Raw genomic sequence first — 15,096 nt, forward strand, 5'->3', positions numbered from 1 at the left:
TGTGAGCAAGAGGGAGTCTGGATCCCCCAGAGTAACTATGGGCATTTCAGTTGGGAAAGAATGCCCTTGTCTGCAGCTTTATGAACAGTCCTGTGTTCTTACAGATGCAAGTGTCGTGCACCTTCCTTGGATATTGGTGAAGTTTGATCCACCAACACTTGCATACTCTTAGAAAGTTAGCCATTTATGTACTCTTTAGCAAGGCGGGCTAGTGCCAAAAGTGCTGCACGGGTTTGTGGGATTTAAAAAAAAAAAAGGCAAAATGATTATGGAATATGAATGATGTTCTGGGATGGTGAAAGTTGCATGCTGGGAACTTGACCCCCAGATTCCTGGGAGAGTGATTTCTACCCCAGAACACGTTGAGAAAAGGCTTCACACTAGATAGGAGCACGTGGCACACTGGGATCCCTATCTATGGTGCACCACACTCTGCATTGAGAAAAGCACTCCTGGTGAGTACGCACAGTGTCTGTGCAAACTGCTAAGTGTACCTGTGCACAAGTGATGTATAAACGTTAGCAGCTGTTTGCCCACGTAACTTGCATCAACTAAAGTCTGTAGTGTAGACCTGGCCTGAGTTTAAATGCATTTTCTGCAAACACAGTTTGTCTATCAAATATTCCAAACCTAGGTCCTGTCAGTACTAGGTTTCTGACAGAGTAAAACCTGGCCTGGAAGGTGTTCTGAACATGTCACTTTCTATGGCATCCACAGGATCCAGCCAAACCATTATTAGAAACCTGTTTAACTGGAACTATGTGTTTAGATGGAGATAAAAAGTATTTCCTTGGCTTATGCTGAAGCTAGCTAACATGGCATACACACCACCTCCCCCGGGGTCCCTATCAGACGTAGGGGGTGGAACGTGCTGATGCTCAGTTCTTAGCCTAGAGCAGGGGTCGGCAACCTTTCAGAAGTGGTGTGTCGAGTCTTCATTTATTCACTCTAATATAAGGTTTCGCGTGCCAGTAATACGTTTTAATGTTTTTAGAAGGTTTCTTTCTGTAAGTCTATAATATATAATTAAACTATTGTTGTATATAAAGTAAATAAGGTTTTTAAAATGTTTAAAAAGCTTCATTTAAAATTATATTCAAATGCAGAGCCCCCAGACTGGTGGCCAGGACCTGGGCAGTGTGAGTGCCACTGAAAATCAACTCGCATGCCGCAGGTTGCCTACCCCTGGCCTAGAGCATTCCCAGCAGCCAAGCATAATGCAGCCAATGCTAGCTGCTTCTAGGTGCACATGCATGCTTTCTCTCCCAGTGATCAGCAAATAGTTAGCCCAGTGAATATAGCCCCTCTTCCTGCCCATGGAATATCCATGAGCAGATGGTCACTTTGTCACATTTTATTTGGCAGCTGTTTTGTGAGTTATTTTACTCTATGAACATTCACACAATGAACAGGAGCAATTCAATCTTCACACTGCTAGTTATGATTGGTCCCATAGGCTACCTTGTTCTGTTTCTGTTCCCTGATTGGAAGAGGGTAATTTATCATCAGGAGGCAGCCTAGGAGAAGGCATCTCAGGGATTCAGCAGTTTAGGGAAAGGTTGAAGATAAGCAGGATCAGGGAATCTTAGAAAATTGGAAGTGTGTTTCCCCTTTCTGGGCTACACACAGTCCTTGCCTGAGGTATTATTCAGAGAGAGAAGTTAAGCTATGGTAATACTTATGGGCTGGGTACAAAGTTTAAATGTAATGTTCCATTCACACCAAGTAGCTGTGATGGGTGTGGTCAGGTCTTTGCCTGGATCTCGCAATTACCTCTATGCCAGGGCTCTAGCAAGGGTCTTGGGGGAGCTCCTGTTGTGCCAAGATGGAATTAGTCTCTGCTTGATTTATATAACAAAAAACTGGGTGTAAGTTTGTTTTTTTTTGTTTTTTTGCGCAAACCTTGTCTGAGTAAAACCCAATTGCTCAACCGTTCTGTCGGCAAACGAGTGTTGTACCTGCCCACTGTGCCTGATTTGATGCCCCTCTGGTTAATGCTAGACAGACACTAATATCTTTTAAAACCTCTGCGGAATGAGATTCTTGGGAGTCTACAGTCTTGGACTGCCCTCCCTGTCTGACAGGATTGAACAAGCGTGGAAGTAACTACTCCTTTTTAAGCAGGTTTTTAATTCCAAAGACCTCAAGTCACATAATATTGGTCTTATTCTGGTTTTAATTGATGGATATTTTTAGTCACTTACTCATGGGTCTTTTCCCTGTCCCACACTCTGTCAGTCTTGTCTGTTTAGATTGTAAGCTGTTCAGGACAGTGGGGCACTGATCTCAGTTGGGGCCAATGGATATTACTACTGTAATTCAGATTAATTGCAGAAAAGACTTCTTTAAACTGGGGAGCAGAACAGCCCTCTCTGCCCCCTTATTAAGGGAATTGTCATCGATACTGGTAAAGTATTGGGGGGGAAAAAGTCACTTTATTCTAACACTGAACCAAGAACTTTGTTAGATAAGGGAAGCAGTATTATCCCTAAAACTATTCATTCTTTCTGAAGTTTCTGCCCAGAAGGTCCTCCAGCCCATTTAAAGGAAGAGTACACGAGTCTTTGAACCATCCACCTGCCTGCCCCCCACTCACATGCAAACCAGAATTAATATAGATAGCAACAAATGTGTAGCTCCAAAGGAGTCACCAGATTCCGTATTAGGCCAAATCTGGTTTTGAATTTTAATTTTCAGGACCATCTGTTCCAAGTGTGTGCCATAAGAATCTCCCCTCCCTCGTTAGTCAACTAAAAAAGGTTGTTCATGATTGTGTGTTAAGAGTTTTTTGAGATCCCCATATGGAAGGCACTAGGAAAGCACCAACTCTTACACCACCTAGGGCATATGCACTGGTGATTCACATCAGGCCTGCCCATCATACAATTCAAGAAGCAAAAATACATGACAAAGAAGCCACACACCCCCTCTTTCTCTTGCTTATTCAGTCCATAATACTAAAGTATTTGATTGGATTGCCCTGCCCCACCCCATTTGAAAACCAACAATAGTGTTAAACTTAACAAAAGTGTGAGTGACCAAGTGGCATTTGCCACGCTTGGTCTGACACATGCTTGAATTAGGAAACTGTAGCTCAGTCTAAGGTAGGATTTCTTTTATTGCTGTAATTTCACCAGACGGGTTACTGCATGGTTGATCTTTAGGCATGAGTATGTGTTGGATGGGTGGGTGGGTGGTTGGGGTTTTTTTTTAAATCTTAATCCAGTCAGGGACCAGACTAGTAGTTCTGTACTTTTGTGGTTAACTCTGCCTCTTGATTGGCTGAAGTGTACAAGAGGTCTGTTCCTAAAGCCAATCTGAGCGTACTATATTAATGACAGGATACAAAGAACAACTATCATTCTACCAATAGCCATCAGATTAAATCACTTATTTGATGTATGAGAAACTACATTGCTGGGCAAGAAACCTCATCACACTCTTGATGTAAAAACCAAACAGGTTAGCTTTGCATTGGTTTAGCTGCAGGAAATCGTTAGCACGTCCACTTGCTATGAGAGTAAAAGTAATAAGTTTATCTATAGCCTTTTAAACAAGACAATGTGAGCTTTTTACTATTCTCCATCAGATAGTGGAATGTTTGTTTTCAATAAGAGTCCAGGTGCACCTTCTGCAGGGGTGCTAACCAGCTGCCGCAAGTCAAATCTTGGGGTACGTCTACACTACCCACCAGATTGGTGAGTAGCAATCGATCTATCAGGGATCGATTTATCACACGTAGTGTAGACACGGACGCGATAAATCGATCCCCGATTGCTCTCACGTTGACTACTGAACTCCAGCTCGGCGAGAGGCAGAAGCAAAGTCGATGGGGGAGCGGTGGCAGTAGATTCCTGCGCCACAAGGATGCGAAGTAAGTGATTCTATTCTCATAGCTGAAGTTGCAAATCTTAGATCCATATTCCCCCCCTCCCCCATGTAGACCTGGCCTCGGTGTGCAATAAGAAGAGAACTTACAACTCTGCTTCACTTCTGTCTTCCAGGCTTTACAGGTTCAGTCACTGAGGCCACGTCTACACTAGGCATAATGGTGCAGGTTTTTTACAATGAGAAAGCTATCTTGTAAAAACCACCTATTTACTAGTATAGACAAGGCTCAGGTGAGGATAAATCTCATTCCTCTCCATCATGCCAGCTTCTTACTCTCCTATTTGTTCTCTTCAACAAGCTGCAGGACTCGTTAATTTTCACTCCTAGTTTTGTCCCAGTCCCTGACTCTAATGTGGCTGTCCTCCTGCACAGTTTCACACTCTCCTGATGAGAAAACATTTTAAGGAATGGATGCTCCAGCCAGTACTGTGGGCACACATGCAGACAGCCAAAAGGTAGAACAGGGAAGTTGCTTAGTGTCAGTTTCCATAGGAACAGTGTGATGAATACCTGTCTCCTGCTTTTTCATGTAAAGTGGGCTCTGCTCAGGGGAAAGGCTGTTTTTTATACTTTCCCTGATGGCAATATATGCTTCATCTTTTTATACTCAGGATATGTTTTATATTTTCCATAACCACCTCTCCCTAATCCAAGCAGCTAAAGGAAATGTAGATGGACAACAGGATTAAATGGTAACTATTAATTGGAAATTTGTATGGTTTTTTTTTAAACGGACACAATGCCCATTTTCTAATAAGGGATATTATGAAAGTGTGGTAGAGGTTCCAGCTTCACCAGTATCCAGCACATCAGCCTCTCCATCATTACACCATGGAAAGCGAAGCAGAATGGAAAATGTCTGTGTTTTCTGGGGGTTTTGGGTGTGGTTTTATTATTACTTACGCTTTCAGAATTGAACATTAGTAGAAGCTTGGAGGATGTTGTGGGAAGTGTACAGTAGGTGCCATTAAGAAATGGTTGCTAACCACACATGGTAGTTAAGAATAGGAAACACTGTAGCAAGTTTATTACAGGAAATATCGCAAATACTGCAATGTGACAAATGTCAAAAAAAAAATTAATGGCACCCACTCTGCATGGGAGTGTTTATAATACTATGCACACATATAACGCAGCCTTGGACTTTCCTTTCTCCCCCAAAATTTTTTTTTTTTAAAGGGAGGGGGGGGGAACAGCAGGCATTTAACACCAATATTCCATACCTCTCAGAGAGCAAATCAACTATAGGAATCCGTGAGAGCAAAATTTAAGTGATATGGTGGTGTCAGCATGCTGACAATCATGTACAGCTGTTCTATCTTCCTGTGCTCTATGTATGGAAAGAGAAAATTTAAGGGGGTTGTTTTTTATTTAACCCTTTAACCGTATATTTGGTCTTGTAATTTAGGAGGGGAAAAAAATGATCTGAAAGGCAGTCCGTCCAATGGTAAAATGATTTGGATGCTGAGCTGTTGGATAAAATTTTAAAATGTGGGTTGTTTATACATTACATTTTTAAAAAAACCCATAATTTATGGCAATGGTTTCACAGTAAACATGACAGCCTTCTGAATAATCATTGCTGTTCAGTAGCTCATTAATTTTTATTCTTAATGGCAGTGGGATTTTTGCTGTTTCACTAAAAACTCCTTTCAGTTATACAATGCATTCAGGCAAGTTTTAAAGGGAATGTTGCTAGGAGTTTATACCCCAAGGTTGACGTTTCTCGAAATAGCCATAGTTTGCTGGAGAACATTGAGTGGATTAGGTGCTTAGCTATGCTGAGAGCAGTGAGAGTTCAACACTTGGACTGACTCCTGGATATAAGCTATTGTACAGTTCAGTTTCTACACAACTATTAACTGGCAGCTAAATCCTTGTGCATCAAGCTGAAATTAGCTATTTTTCCCCGTAGAACCTGAACCCTTTTCCGCATTTACTTCGAAATGAAGACCCAGTGGCTAGGTGTATGTACTATCCCAGTCCAGAGCTGGGCACGTTTGGTCAGAGTAATAAGTTGACCTTGTCCATGGAGGTAGGAGTTCCTCCAGGCCTGACACTTGCATTTGGCAAAGGAAGCGAGTGATTGCACTACAGAGCTGAAGACAATATATTTTACTGCTCTCTTAACTAAGTCTCTATTTAACCAAGTAGCAATTCAGTATGAAAGATTCCCTAGATTTGCATCCTGTTTGTTGCGAGGAACAGAAAAGTAGTTGGGTTTAAACTTCTTTCCAGGTGAGGCAGATGTGATCTTGTGGTTGGTTTTCAGTAGCTGGAATGTTAACATCCTGCATTTTGGCTTTATGGAAGAAAAACAGCAGAAGAGCTGGGTTGTGTGTTCATTTTCTTGTGGAGTGGCTTGTGGAGTTGAAGGACCCTTAACCCAGATGACCACTAAGGGTATGTCTGTACTGCATCTGGGAGCAAGCTTCCAAGCCCAGGTAGACAGACTCGTGTTAGCTAGCATGCTAAAAATAGTACTGTGTATGCGGCAACTCACTCTCAAGCCCACCTGACCCCTGGCTCTGAGCTCAGGTGGCTAAACCAAGTCTCCCCCAGAGTTGTGATGTCCACACTGATATTTTTAGCATACTAGCTTGTGTAGGGCTAGCTCAAGGCTGGCTTCCAGCTACAGTGTAGACATACTCTGACTGCCAAGAAATCCCTGATATAGCAGTCACTATAATAGCAGTGAAGAGTGGAAACGGTTTAAAATCTTCGGGATAGGAAAAGCTTCAACTGTTGAACTTTGGTTGGCACAGAACATTGGGTGATGTTTATGCCACAGATCTTTTCATGCCACAGATCTTTTCCTGGTCAAAGACCAAGCTGAGTAAAGAATAAGGGTACAGCTGACAGCTGTTTGTGTAGGTATGAATTGGGGTCTCTTGAAAAGAGGGGAAATAGCAGTGATTAGAGCTATGTGTGTGTTTTGCCTACACAAACCTCAAACCAGAACTGCCAGAGGATGCCCCAGCTCTAGGCTTCACCTGTGCAGACAGAGCCAGTTTGAGATTCTGTGGGATAAATGGATGCAGGTTTACTAAGGCCTAGACTGAAACCAAGGACTCCCCTCGTCACTGGTGACCTAAACTGGATTGAGTAGCTGGTTCATCTAACCTGCTCTCACTCAGTCCTAAAAAAGCTGGATATCAGAAGATGATTGGACTCTGCGCCTGGCCCTACTAAAGGCATTCAGGCATCCATTTGTTTCACGCCTGCAGGCTACTCATTATTTCTGAAGCAGTCTCTACTTTCACAACAGTACAGATGGACAGATATGCTCATCTGTAGGGCCCTGTGAATTTGGCAGCCATGAAAAACATGTTACGGACTGTGAAATCTGGTCTCCTCCTGTGAAATCTGGTCTTGTGTGCTTTTACCCTATACTATACAGATTTCATGGGGGAGACCAGTGTTTGTCAAATTGGGGGTCCTGACCCAAGAGAGGTTGCAAGATTTTGTGCGGGGGGGGGGGGGAAGGGTCACAGTATTGTCACCCTTGCTTCTGCACCGCTGTCCAAGCTGGGCAGCCGAAGAACAGCGGCTGTTGGCTGGCTGCCCAGCTCTGAAGGCAGCGCCCCGCCAGTCGTGGTGCAGAAGTAAGGGGGGCAATACCATACCACGCCACTCTTACTTCTGCGCTGCTGCTGGCAGCGGCTCTGCCTTCAGAGCTGGGCTCCTGGCCAGCAGCCGCTGCTCTCCAGCTGCCCAGCTCTGAAGGCTGCACTCCCACCGGCAGCAGCACAGAAGTAAGGGTAGCAGTACCGCAACCCCCCCCCTACAATAACTTTGCGACCCACCCCCACACACAACTCCTTTTTGGGTCAGGACCCCTACAATTACAACACTGAAATTTCAGAGTTAAATAGCTGAAATCATGAAATTTATGATTTTAAAAATCCTCTGACCATGAAATTGACCAAAATGGACCGTGAATTTGGTAGAGCCCTACTCATGTGAGTTCAGCCCGTTCAATCTGAATTAACCATTGGAACAGTTGACCTAGGGATATGGCAGATTCTCCATTACTTGGAGTCCTTTTTTTTTTTTCCTTCTCTAATTTGAGGTTGGATGCCTTTCTAAACTATACTCTAACTCAACCAGAAATTATGGGCTTGATGCAGGAATCACTTGGTGGAATTCTCTAGCCTGTGTTATGCAGGAGGTCAGACTAGATGGTCACAGTGGTCCCTTCTGGCCTTGCTATATAACCCAGTGATCCCAAACTTTTTCAGTTGTCCCCCCCCCTTACCCAGTCCACACCCCCTGGGGACTGGGCTGGAGCAGAGCAGGGGGCAAAGTGGGGCTGGGTCTTCCCCACCTCCTGTGGGGGTTGACCCAGTCCCTGCTGTGCCTCCCCAAACTTCCCTCTGCACCCTCCTTAGGGGGGTGCGCCCCACAGTTTGGGAACCAGTGCTAATGTCATCCTGGGACAGCTTGCCACCAGCAGTTCCCAGGCTCCCCACCACATACTTTGAGCTGCCTTTTGTGTGGGGTAGGAGGTGATGCAGTGACAGTCCACGTGTGTAGGGATGTCCAGCTGGCCCCTTTGTGGTGGAGAAGGACAGAGAAGTAATGACTGGCCACCAAACTAGCATTGCTCTTTGTGTTGCCAAGAAGCTTTTACTATTCAATTTGCCCTTCTTTGGTATCTGCTGTAGGCGATGAGACTTACTGACCTGCTGCCTCAAGTCTCCTCTTCGTAACCTGCAGCCCCTTTGGCAAATGCTGGGTCTTGGGCCAACAGTTTCTTAAGAATTAAATTGGAACTTCTCTATCACATCAAACATAAACTGCTTCTATTCACTTGCAAGGCCTTTCACAGTCAATCCCCACCCTACCTGCCATCTCTGATACACCGTCACGCTGCTGGTGCTTGCCTCTCATCAACCCACGATGCCAGCCTCCACTGCCCACGTGAATTTTCAAGCACACACCTTAGTGCTTTCTCCCACGCTGTCCCCGGCGCTTGGTGGCATCCTCACAAACATCCATAAGGCCAACTCATTAGTCACCTTCAAATCCCTCCTTTACCACAGTGGCTAAAGAAAACTTGACAACAGGCTGCTGGTGTGCAGAGACCACAGCCTATCCTGCTGACCAGTATTGTCTCCTGGATTATTTGCACTCCCCCATCTGTTGTCTCTTGTCTTACACTTCAATTGTGTGCCCCATCGGGCAAGGACTGTCTTTCTGCTCTGTGTTTATACAGCTTCTAGCACAGTGGGGTCCTGGTCTAGGACTAAGGCCCTAGGTGCAACAGTTAAACAAATAACCAATAATAATACCACCACCACGACGCCGGTGGCTTTTCACTTACGTTTAGATGCGTCTGTTGCTCACTTTTCTTTGTTCCAGATTCTTGTCACGCTTTAACCTCCTCCGAGGCCCTGTGGCTTCCCTGCCTCAGTTTCCGCTCATCCAACTTTTCAGTTGCTCCTGTGGATGCACATGGCTCAGCCCCCCCAGCCTTCTGGCCTTTTTGGGCTGAGACTCTGTCCTCTTCCAGTCTTTTACCACAGCACTGACTCCCACTCTTCTTCCCTCAGAGTCCTAATGTAACAGAAAACTGATGGTTGGTCACCTGCTCCTCCAGGGCTCAGCTCTCCCTCCCACAGTAATCAAAGTTCCAAATAAAACACCTGAATCTTCCACTCTAAGGGTCTGCCCTGGCTTTGCTCCCAGTCTTTCTGGGGTCCCAGGGAACCCAACCATCCTTCTGGCTTCCCTCTGGCTGAGCTTGCCTAGCTGTGTTAAAAACCCTCTGACCTCTCCCCAGCTGGACCCAATAATTGACTAGGGCCCTCTGATCCCTAGTCAGTTAGGACCAGCTGGGAGGATGGCTTGGCCTGCTGCAGGGAAGGCTGAGCCCAACTCCTCTTAAAGGGCCAGTCAGCCTGTGATAATCCTGTTATGCAATATTTGAATAGCAGTTCCTGCTTGTGAAGAGAGTCCAAGCAGGTGTTCCCTAGTTATGTAGTTCTGTATCCTCCTTCAAGGTGATCTTCCATGTTTTCATTTGGCATAAAATGAGCCAAGGATTTGCAAGTAATAAATGGAAAAAACCCCAGCATAATTATTTGAATCGCTTTGTACATTTAACTTGAAAATATACTTGTCGTTATTTTAGTCTGGGGTAGTGAGGCATGGCATTTGCTTCCGTATTTGTGCATGCACTGAGAGCACAAGTGTTTGTAAGATGCCACTGCAAATCTGTAGAATGTCTCTCTAGAAGGTCATATGGTCGGGGCTCTGTACGCAATTGAGAGTAGCGTCCCCCCTCCCCCTCTTTGCAGGGTGTTACAGGATACCTCTGTGCGGTGAAGTACAGCTGGTGTGCAGTGGTACTAAATAATCCCTAGAACAGTGTCCAAGGGACACAAGTGTGACATGGGATGTATTTAATGGGACACACCTGTTCTAGAAACGGTCATGGCTGTTGCATGCCTTAGGAATGGAAGGTTTTAGGGAAGTAAAGGAAAGGTGTGGATAGATGAGCAAACTGTTTTTCCCCCTTCTCTCCTCTTCCTATTGAATTCAAAAAATGAATCTACTGTGTTTAGAATCCTAATGTTCAGGTTGTGATGGGCTGTTTTGAGGCTGAGATTTGCATTTGAACTTACCTTACTATGTGTTTCCAGAGGGATTAGCACAACAGAACAGCTACTGGACTGAGGCCTGGTCTACACCTAAAATGTAGGTGTGCTTTGAGAGACGTAATTAAGCTGACCTAAGTCCCCAGTGTAGACACCACTGGTTGACAAAATAATTTTTCCATCGACCTAGGTACCGCCTCTCAAAGGGATGGATTTATTACAGCGATGGAAAAACCCTTTGTCACTATAGCAAGAGTACACTACAGTGCTACAGCGGTATAACTGCTGTAGCGAAGACATACCCTGACTGATGGTTTGGGTATAACCACTTCCAAGAAAAGGCAGGGGAATTCAGAGAATGTTTTATTATTATTCTTTGATAATTTAAGCATTCCTCTGTTTGCGTATGTTTTTATTAGAAGACCTCAAGCTTGCAGTTTGCAGCAGTAAATTGTGCAAAAGTGATTTTATTTTCACAGAACTTTGTTTGAAACTGTTTCATCCTATTGTTCTAGACCATTTTTTGATGCCAAAACTTTGTGGGGTATTATGCCAAATCCTCATGAAATGGCCGCTTTCACATTAAAAAAAACCTGTGAAATGAAAAGTTTCAAAGTTTTCTAACTTGAATTGATATTGAGTTTGCTTGAAAATGAGATTTCTTTTCCATGGAAGGGGGACCGTTTTGGGAGTAGAAAAAACACTACATTTTGTGGGGCTTTTCCACACAGTTGGACCACTTTTCTTTGTTATATTTTGAATGGAAACACTCTCTTTGACATTTTCACACACCTAAAACAGAATGGGTCACCTTTTGAAAGCCCTAATCTGCAAGCTGGCCTGTGGGAATGGATCCCTGAAGTTTGTATGGCTGCAGATGAGCACAGGGACTGGTCTGCATAAAGCAGTTTGCAGGATTGGCACCAAAGTTACTTCCTAACTGTATGTATGTATGCATGTATGTATGTATGTTTGAATTTAGCAGTGGCTTTAAGTCACCCTTTAATTGGTCAGTAAAACTCAGCATACTGGTCTAATAGGTCAGTTACCTCTAGCTCGCAATAGCTGGTAGGGATGGGGAAGAGAAATTGTCCTTTTTGCTGTTCTTGTGGGGCTTGACTCGCTTTTTGCGGCTATGGGCCTAAGGGCACCATTCACTTACCTACGAAAACTCTGAATGGGCTGGAAGGACTGATGGAAATAACCCAAGCCTACAGGAACAAAAATACCCTTTAAAAAGGAAGTGCCCTTATAACAAGTATTGAAGTGACACAGCCTTATAATGGAGGGAAGAGCTCGTGCTAATAGTCTCCTGAACCCTGCCACCTTTTGAACAGTGGGGTGTCTTCCCCCACTCTCCCCCAAAAAGTTAATTGAGTGCAACACAAGTCTGTGTTTTTTCCATCTGTCACCCCACCCCACAAAATGCCCTGCCCTGCTGAATTGCTTCAAAATACTGGCATCTCTGGGAAGGGGTTATAAATCACTAATTTAAAGTCTACAACAGGATAATTAACTAACCAGTTTGATGTAAATGGCTTAATGGGGCTTTACTAGACTCTTTGAACTTAAAGTAGCACTAAAAAGTAAACTGTAAATACCCTCAAGAAAAGTAATGCCATGCCTGAATGTGTCACTCCTGGGAGCGAGCGAGCCTGTTTTACTTGCCTGGAATCCAGTGGCTCATGTGACAGCAAACATGTCAATGGACAAAACACCCCTTTGAGAAGACTGCAAATCCTCTAGAACACCAGAGTTTGTGCCCTTTGTGGGTTACTAACCCCCTTTCCCTGCTTCAGAAAATAAACTGAAATCTCAGTTGAAGTGCAATTGTAATGAAGTGCATCGGGATTGAAGAAAAAGCCCTGAGTGGGGAGGGAACCATAGAGCCCACCCTCATTTTCCTGGGGCTGTATTTGCATTAAGGTCTTTTGGCAAGTCCAGGCAGGAACACTAAATCACTGGAACTGTTAGACTTGGTTTCAGAAGACCTTGTTACCTACTGAATCGGCTGATTCAATGCATGGCAGCAGATTCCAGCTGTATCTTCAGGGCCATTCGGGAGAACCTCTGAATTCTCCGTCTCACTGGGCTGTTGCATCGTTTCAGGGAAGGGGCTATACAAGCCAACGAATATCCTCACTGAGCTCCTGAAAGGGAAGAGAATTGTTTTTAAAAGTAAAGTGCGTCCTGCATGGCTTGATCTTCATATCGCTTTAGCCTAAAACAAAATGGGGTGCTGGGGAGGAGACTTCCAGGCCAAAGTGAGGTAGGGCTGCTGCCCCTCAGGAAAATCTCATGTTGCCTATGGGGTGGACATGCAGCTCATCCCTGCACAGGGAATCACGTGCCTTTTATTTAATTACTCATTCTTTTTTCTCCTTTTGGCTCTCCATCTCCACTATCGCCGCCTTCCTCTTTTTGACAGAAATTCTCCATAGCTACTCTTAAGAAAGAGAGTCGCAATCTCCATGGAAGGGAGCCTTTCCATTCCACAAGAGGAAGAATGATCTAGTGATTAAAGCATCAGACTGGGGCTGGGGAAACCTGGGTTCTGTTCTAGTCTCTGTCACTGACTTGAAGTACGACCTGGGGGGAAGTCACTGACTTCTCTGTGCCCTGTTTTCCTCAGCTGTAAAATGGGAGTAATACGCTCTCCCTCACAACTGTGTCCAGGAAGGTTTGTGAAAAGCTTTGAGATCTGGTATGGAAGGTGATGACAAAATTCAGTACTGTACTCTCATTGCTCAGGTGGCTGCCTGCTTTATTGTAATCAAAGAGTAACTCCGTTTACTGTGTCATGTAGGAGAAGAGACAATAAAATGGCCCCAGTTTTGTTGACAGAAGACGTTGACACAAATGACATTTCCAGCTTGTGTAAGGGTGGGCATACCAGTAAGTCCTGGTTTAATTCAGGGTTGGCATATGTTGGCAGCGTAGTTGGGAAAAGCTTGCCCAGAGCCTGCCTACACTAGGCCAGAGCTGTTACTCTTTCTCTCATATCAGACTTAAACAAACAAACTTCTCTCTCTTTCTTATGCTGCTTGCGGTGTCTGCTATTAGGTAGTCATCCCCGCCCCAAGAAACACCAGTGCACCTTAGTATGCAGGCTTTGATATCTCAGCATCTGACTTGATCTTAATCCTTCACTCCCACATGCTGACTTGAATCCAAGGGGAACTTTTGTGAATATTCTAATTATTTCAGTGTCGTTATAACCATCTTTATTTTTAAAAAAAAAACATTTCTTATCGGCCACAGTGTTCACCAGGTCTTTTATGCTGGATCTTTCAGATTCAGTGTCTCAAATGGGGAGGCAGAATTGCATGTAATGGTTGTGCGCAGCAGGGGAAAGGAACCCTGCGGCGGTAAAGTGCTTTTTGTTTTGTGGAGTTTTTTCCTTCCAATTTATTTTTTTCCTTCAAACTATTTTTAAGATAATCTGTCACTGAGTTCTCCAGTAATTTGGCTCATTAAGAGAAAAATACTCTTTACCCTTTCTAGGAAAATAGCAATTAATTAAAAGTAAGAGTCAAATACCTAACAATTTTTTCTTTTTTTTTTTAATTAGCAGTGATCCAAGAAGGATGCATTGGGGGCTAAGGTTTGAATTCAATGGTGCTGAATTCCAAATGGCTGACATCCAGCAAGATCCACTGGGATTTTGGCCATGTTAAGTGGAGGATTTTTTAGTAGGTTAGCATTCTCATGAGACTTTCCACTATCCTTGGCAAAAGTCTGGCATTTTCCTGTGAAATTTCAGCTGCCAGAACAGGAAAGAGGGATACTTACAGTTGTTTGGTTTTTTTGTTTTTGTTTTTAATTCAAACCAGGGAAAAAAGCATTTAGGTGTTGGTTTCAATTTGGAGATTTAAATATCTCGCTCACGCAAAATTATGGAGGTTTAGATTTTAGGTTTTGTTTCTTAATTACAAGCAATCCTAAATGTAAAATTCAGATCTGAATCTGAATTTTCTTCTCCCTAAAGTTCTAATGTGTTTTAGATAAGCCCGTGGTTTGTTCGTTTGTTTTTTTAAATTTTGTTTTATATCCTAAAATGGGAATACGATTCATCAGTTTTCTAAAATTTGTAGTATGTATAAACAATCACTGTGGGTGGGGATTTCAACAGCTCCTAAGTCACTTACAGTAGGTCTTCACTGCAATTAGAGACCCACGCCAGGCCCGTGCCAGCTGACTCAGGCTGCAGGGCTATTTAATTGTGGTGTAGACAAGACATTTGGGCTGGGGTTGCAGCCTGAGCTCTGGAACCCTCCCACCTTACAGGGTTCTAGAGCCCCAAATCTGGACATCTACATGGCAATTAAACAGCCCCTCAGCCTGAGCCCCATGAGTCCAAGTCAGCTGGCACGGACCAGCTACGGGTTTTTAATTGTAGTGTAGACATACTCTTAAGCTCCTTTTGTAAATCTCAGCTTGTGTGTTTAGGCCCAATACAGGAATTTCTATTAAAACTACCCTAGTCATGGAGGGAATACAGAATTCCAAAGCTCTGTTTATTTCCTCCACTTTATTACTAAGACCATATATATATATATAATTTTTTTAAAAGACAATTTTCTTCTGAGACACACCAAGCCTC

The 15,096-nt window shown here is 43.9% G+C and overlaps 1 protein-coding gene across 1 annotated transcript in view; it reads left to right on the forward strand.

Annotated features, from left to right (window-relative positions):
* The window catches only part of HIC2 (HIC ZBTB transcriptional repressor 2), a 95,467-nt gene that overhangs the window by 59,403 nt on the left and 20,968 nt on the right, over positions 1-15,096 (forward strand). The window lies entirely within an intron of this gene.

The sequence above is a fragment of the Mauremys mutica genome, chromosome 16 (genome assembly GCF_020497125.1).
Source record: "Mauremys mutica isolate MM-2020 ecotype Southern chromosome 16, ASM2049712v1, whole genome shotgun sequence".
Taxonomy (NCBI): Eukaryota; Metazoa; Chordata; order Testudines; family Geoemydidae; genus Mauremys; species Mauremys mutica.